Below are 7,253 nucleotides of genomic sequence, written 5' to 3'. Positions count from 1 at the left end.
GGGGGGGAGCACGCCGGTGGGCCATGGTTTGGGGGAGGGTGGTGCAGCGAGGCTGCACGGGAGTGCCGCCGGCCGGCCGCGGGCGGCTAGGCTGGTGGCGGCAGGGCAATTCGAAGGAAGGAGATGAGCTGGAGGAAGAAGAAGGGTTGCCCGCCGTTGGATCTGCATCCGATATCCCAAAACGGCCTCAAATTCAAAAACCAAACCACTTATATCTAGCCATTCCCAAATTATATTTGGTAGTTGCCTCAAAATTCACAACCGGCTATAAATGAAATGGACTCCAATACGGCATGACATGGATTTTGCACGATGCACGCGCATGTTGCCATGTTGTTAGCACTCTGTTTTACACGGAGAATCAACGGGCGGAAGCTCGTCGCGCGGTATGGACAGCTGAAGCACGTTCGCTCCGAGCAAATTTTGCTACGCCGACGATCCAGCACGTAAACTAATTTCCGCGAGTTTACGATTTTCGCATACAAACACACCAAACACAGACATGGCTAGATGCTGGAAAATGCGCAACCGAACTGAACCCATTTTGTAAAAAGCTCAATGAAAATTGTATTTCTGAGTTTTTAAAAGTTACAGCAAAACACGTATGTGGGATAGAAATTACTTACCCTCTTGTAAAATGTAATTTGGAAATATTATAACCGCGCATCTTTCCAACCATCTCAGACCACTTGCATTTCTGGCCATTAGATCTTGAGATTTATGTGTTTCTGGCCGTCTGATTGCCCTTTCTGGTCGCTTTGGTTTGTCGTTCAGTAACCACGGAGCGGTATGTAGTGGTGGGCCGCTGCTCCAGTAACATTTTCGGTCATCTCCGGTTAAAATGGGCCTGGTGGGTTTTCTCTTTGATGGAGGACTGGTGGGCTTAATCGTGTTGTCTGGTGGGTCTCCCTTGGATGGTGGAGTTCTGCGGCAGCCGTGGAGTTGTCCTTTTTCTTTTGAGGAAGAAAGTATAGTTTTCCCCCTCAAATCCTTCCTAATGGATCAATAACCCCCTGAACTTCAGAACCGGATTATTTCCCCCCGAAGCTTTGCAAAACCGTATAAATCTCACCCTAGGTGGTTTTGGAGAGAATTGAAGGTGGTTTTGCTCCTATTTTCTCTCTTCTTACATGCCACGTCGGTCGTACATACTACGCATCGAGGCCACGCGGTTCACGCCTTGCCGCGAGTTGACTCTCTTGACGAAGACATTTTCAAGCGCCTTGTATGCCAGGGACACCTGTCGTCGGCCTATCCATACCGGTCATGCATCTGCGCCGGCAATAAGCAGCTTGCCGGCCTAACTGCACGCGCGCCGGCAGCACGCCGTGACGCGGTGTCATGCGCTCATTGCCGGCCGTGGCCATCACCATGTCGCTCGCCGCGGTCCTCTGCTTCAGTCGCCTCGACCCCGCGGGGCTGCTCGTCGCGGCCGTGTGCTGCAGCTCGTCCCGCCACGTCAGTTGTACACCCGCCTCTTCGTCGTCCACGGACTACTGCGTCCGCCATGCCGGCCGCCGGCCGAAATTCACGATCTTTGCTGCTAGAGACTGAGGTCGTGCTTCTCCCGGACTGGGAGGTACTCGTACTGCACTACCCCGGGGCTGCCGACGGGAACGCGATGTGATCGTTTGACCGCGGGACATCATCGGTGTGCGCGCGCTCGGGAAGCTGCCGGCGTTTGGGCGCCACTTGTACTCCTGCACGCACGCAGAGGCGGGTCCGCGCGCCGCGGCTCTTGATCTCCTCCCCGACCTCGTAGTCGAAGGTTAGTACTGCCACCGTGGCCGCCGGTCATCCGAGATTATGAGGTGGACCGGACGACCGACAAGAAGTGTCAGGAGACAGTCTACGACAAGGCGGCCACCGAGCTCCTCGACCTTGACCCAGACGGGATGGTGCCGACGCCGACCTATTCGAGCACTTCTCAGCCATCGCGCAGCGCAGGTCCCGATGAGATGATCACCGCCCCTCCAATCTCCTCGGCCTGCTGCACCGCCGGTTCTCCATGAGCCGCTCCGGGGCCTCGCCTCGTCTTCGCGCACCACGGCGAGCACTGCCGCCACGTCCGCTGGCTCTGCTTCCCATTGGAGGCCGCAAATGGACGACCTCGCAGGCACCGCGTCACGCGGCCTGGGGCTCACCTGCCAGACCCCGCCGGAGAGGCAGACGATTGGTGGGGGAGACTCATCGCAGCTGACTTTTATATGTCCAGTCAGCATCAACAACTCAAAACCACCTTAAATCATGTCCAATACCACCTTGGGGCCTGATTGATCCGGTATAACAGATTTGAGGGGGTGATTAATCCGGTTTTGGACTTGAGGGGGAATTTGAACCAATTATAGAGATTTGAGGGGGGAAACTATACTTTCTTCTTTTTTGAGAGAAGATGTGGAGTTGTCCTGGGGCAGCATGGGCGGTTGATTTTAGTGCGCCGTTGAATTGACGAGTTAAGGAGCCGTTCCTACTAGCCATTAGCCATTAATGTGAGTTAAGGTGCGCGACTCCTCTGCGGTCGATGGTGGAGTTTCGTTCAGTCCCTTTGCCTCCCTCCTCCTATTTATCACCCAATCTTCCGCCCCGATCGGTGTCTCCAGCTACTCTGGACGAACATCCAAGGGGTCGAGCTCTCGGCGTTCGCAGACTCCATCTCCTGCCGATGGACGCCGACTGGTGAGTTCTCGACGGCGTCGGCATTCTCCCTCCAATTCGAGGGAGAGAGGGGCACAAATTTCAAGCACATCATTCGATGCGCCGCTCAAGTGTAGGGTGTTCTCATGGCTCGCAATCTTGAGAAAATTTCTGGCGGCGGACAACTTGGCAAAGAGGGGCTGGCCGCACAACGCTTCCTGTTCCCTGTGTTCTGCTGCTCCGGAAGACGTGGTTCGCATGCTTGCCAATCGCCCATCCGCTTAGGCGATGTAGAAGCGAACGCTGCAGTTCTGCAACCTTCCGTCCTTCCGATCGACAGAGCTGCACTGATTCTCTCTGTTGTTTTATACCTTGCACAACTGGTGCTTGCTGTTTCTTGTAATGCTCAACCTACAACTCTCCTATTATTTCTTCATCTATAATTCAATGAAAATCTGCTCCACCAGTCAAGGTCCGTCGTTGTTTCGCTCTGTTTAAGGTACAGTGATAAGAAGTGATCGTGTTTGTTGTTCTTGAACATGCTATTGCAGAATAATGCAATTTCTGGTCCAATTACCATGTAGAAGTCATGTAGGCAGGAGTATCCTGAATTCAGTTAGTTACATCAAGAACCTCAAGTACAGATAAGATTTATTTCCCAGGTTGTTGATCGCTAAACCTTGCTATTGTGTACAAATTTCATTTTTTACGTCTTCTTGTTGCTATAGGAAGTTGAACAGCAACAAGACCTAGAATTTCAGGTGACTCACTAGCAACCATTGAATGTTCTCCTATTATGTATGTTTTGTCGCTCTCTTTTCCTTTTGCCTCCGTAGAGTCTCGAGATATTGATATGCCTGCATCAAATGGGCAGAGATTTTAACATTTTTCATTATCAACATGACCTAAATAGTAAGATCGTGGATTACTATTTATCTATGGAAATATACGCCTCCACATCACCGAACATGTCTTACGATAATAAATTCTATATGGATCTACAATGTTGTCTATATCAGATTAATCTTTTCATAGGATACTGCATGCAGTGCCACACAACCCTTCAGTTTATTTGTCCACACTTAATATTGTTAGAATGGTACTTTCAGGAAATTTTTATCCAGGTAAGCATATTTCTTTTTAGTACTGGTGGGTGCCCTCTTTCTAGACAAATAAGTACATATCATGCATCGTCTTGACGACATAGCATTCCTGAGTCCAGGGTGTAACTTTAAAGTTTGTTACCTTATTAAGTTAATGAAATTTCTATCCATTTTTCTCACAACGACAATTTTGCTTCCACCTACATACATTCATCTGTTTTTGGTCAAAAGATTGATCACCCGGTTCCTTTTTAGTTTTGTCGGTGCACTCCTACTTGGCAATCCAAGCTAATATTGCCTGAATTTAACTACTTATGCACAATGAAACTTCTACTTGGCAATACAAGCTAATTGCTTGTATTTAGCTACTTATGCACAATGAAACTTCTAATTGGCAATCCACGCTAATTGCATGGATTTATCTACTTATCCACAACGAATGTAGCATGCATACCAAATGAAACAACAGAAACTTAATTATGTTTATTATGTTATTACCGAGTTATCTTTTTGTCAATATATGGGTTATTTTACGGAAAAAAGGACGGACGCAGCAACGCGTGAATTTTTTATAGAACTTCCTGTGAGTGTTATTCTATCATATGATAAAAGTGAAGATCTTGCAAACACACAACCATCTCAACATGCATGTTTCGTGTCTATTTCTATGCAATTACCTAACTCAATGCCACAATGGACGGGCGCGGCAACGCGTGCCACCAATGATCTAGTCTTATACTATAACAAACGATCATTAGCCACATGTGTTAATAACAAACTTACGCTCCATGGGATAGAAAGCAAAGATACAGTTTACAGGGTAATTTTCCATCTACCATGTGAGTGGTTTTTCCATAGTTATTCCAAACTAAGAATTACAACGCTAGGTTAAAAGAAAGGTTCCAGAAACTTTCTCATTTCACTCCTCAACCAGGTTCAGTTTGCCAAAATTTGTCAAATTTTCTGTTGGGATTTTGCCTAATTCTGTAAAGAAAATCGCCCCTTTGGCCGATTCGGTTCTTTGATCAAACTTTGCCTGCATTTGCATGTGCAGGAAGAAATGCAAGCAAAAACGCACTGAAAATTGTGCTGCCGGTGTTAGCAAGTGTCCTGATGCTCACCTGCATTTTCTGTTTATGGTTCTGCAGGTTCAGAGGTACAGTAATTTCATTAAGCAAAATTTCAGTGATAAATTTAAACTAACTGTAGCAAAGAAGTACATGCAGGTTTATTTTTCTTCCACCTTTTTATTAACATGTGATGCTCATGCATTTGGTGATGGAATGTATTACAGACAAGGGAAGAAGAACCAACTCAACCGAGAGCTGAAACAAGCTGACCGCGTCTAATTGGAATGAAATGGGCCAAGTAGATCACACTGAAGATCTTGAGTTCCCATACATACGGTTTGCCGACATTGTTGCCGCCACACGGAACTTCTCCGAAACATGCACGATCGGACGTGGAGGCTTCGGCAAGGTTTACAAGGTACTATAATTGTTTTTACCAGTTTTTCTAATTTTTAGTCACTTGAAACTTTCTCATCCGATGCGAGGAACAGTTTTAACACCTTAAACATTGGTTTCTTGCTCATTCGAAAGGGAACATTAGACAGGGGTCAAGTGGTTGCTATCAAGAGGCTGAGTAAAAATTCAGATCAAGGGGCAGAGGAGTTCAAGAACGAGGCCATTTTGATCTCCAAACTTCAGCACAGGAACCTGGTTCGTCTCCTTGGCTGCTGCACCGAGGCAGCAGAGAAGTTGCTCATCTACGAGTACCTTCCCAACAAAGGCCTGGACACCATCCTCTTTGGTACGTATACATCCAGGTCTCTTTGATTCATAGGATAGGAATATTGTGAGAATAGAAAAGCCATAGGAAATAAGATGGCATGTACCTCAATTTTTATAGGGCCATTTTTATATGAGAAAATATGCCATTTGATTCATATAATAGAAACCTTTTCACCGGGTCTAGGCTAATGTTTTTTTCTTATTAATCCGAAGAATTGGTTCCTATCCTACATAGGAATAAGAATCCATTCTTACAAACCTTCAGATGAGGCCTATCCGTAAGAATTTCTACAAAATTCATGTAATAAACCGAATGTGGCCTAAGCAAGAGTACTAAAGCAAGTTACTGAATTTATTCTTTGCCACAGTTCCTCAAGTTTGTTTGCTGCAGACAGTGCAATGAAGTCGGTGCTAGACTGGCCGACGCGGCTGGGGATCATCAAGGGCGTGGCGAGGGGGCTCCTCTACCTACACCAGGACTCTCGGCTGACGGTGATACACAGGGACCTCAAGGCCAGCAACGTGCTGCTGGACGGGGAGATGAGGCCCAAGATAGCGGATTTCGGCATGGCCAAGATTTTCGGTGACAACCAGGTGAAGGCCAACACCAAGCGCGTCGTCGGAACATAGTGAGTAATCTCAACACTTGGGTGAATTTACAGAAAGAAAAATAAATAGAGGGTTCACTTTGGTTTAAGTTGGTTATTACTAGCATTTGCCATAAATTACTGTAGCACCTCCCTGACAAACAAACAAAAAATGTGTGGACAGTGGCTACATTGCTCCCGAGTACTTGACGGCGGGCGTCTTCTCCGTCAAGTCCGACGTGTACAGTTTCGGCGTGCTGCTCCTGGAGATTGTGAGTGGTGTCAGGATCAGCTCTTCCGATGGCATCATGGAGTTCCCGAGCCTTATTGCCTTTGTAAGCACATGCATTAACTAGAGCTGCCAAGTTCATGCAGTTAACTTCCTTTCTCAGTACAGTCCATTCCATGTTATTATGTCTAATTCCATATATTGCTTCGTGTAGGCATGGAGCTTGTGGAGGGAAGGGAAGGCAAGAGACGTGGTGGATCCATCCATGGCAGGGAGCTGTTCAGCTGATGAGGCATTGGTCTGCATCCACGTCGGGCTCCTCTGCGTCGAGGATGAACCAAGCAGGAGGCCGCTCATGTCATCCGTCGTGTCCATATTTGAGAACGGAAGTGTGTCGTCCATGTCGCTCCCGACGCCGATCCAGCCTGCATATTTCACAATGATGGAAGAGAGGAGAGACGATACTGTGAACACCAGAAACACAATGACCATGACGGTTCTCGAGGGAAGGTAGCATCAGTGCAATCCGAATGCTTGTATCTTAGAGCATCTCAAAACTGCCGTTTAGAGTACTTTGGGCGAAAAACAATGCTTCAACAACAGATGGTGTATATGCATATGATGATGCAAATTATTTCATTATGCCAAAAAACGCCTCCTGCTTCTACATATTTGGAGCGCTGTGACCGGTGATGTAAAAACACAATCGTAATGAAAACGGTCTTTTTAAGGCACTTTATGCCAAAAACAATGCAAGTTGCGACACATCTGGCCGTTTATCGTTCCTTTTTTACCGAGAAAACTTTAGAAAATACAAAATTTGTCGAAAACCAAAACAACTTGTCATGATGCCTTAAATTTATCATACAAGGTCGTGAAACAGATTTGGGGCCTTTCAAGAATTTCG

At 46.9% G+C, this 7,253-nt stretch overlaps 1 pseudogene; it reads left to right on the top strand.

Annotated features, from left to right (window-relative positions):
• Positions 1-6,896, top strand: part of LOC119309411 — a 9,388-nt pseudogene extending 2,492 nt beyond the window's left edge.
• The last annotated feature ends 357 nt before the right edge of the window (positions 6,897-7,253 follow it).

Source organism: Triticum dicoccoides, chromosome 1B (assembly GCF_002162155.2).
Source record: "Triticum dicoccoides isolate Atlit2015 ecotype Zavitan chromosome 1B, WEW_v2.0, whole genome shotgun sequence".
Taxonomy (NCBI): Eukaryota; Viridiplantae; Streptophyta; class Magnoliopsida; order Poales; family Poaceae; genus Triticum; species Triticum dicoccoides.
The sequence above is the reverse complement of the archived record's forward strand: the minus strand, read 5'-3'. Positions and strand labels throughout refer to the sequence as shown.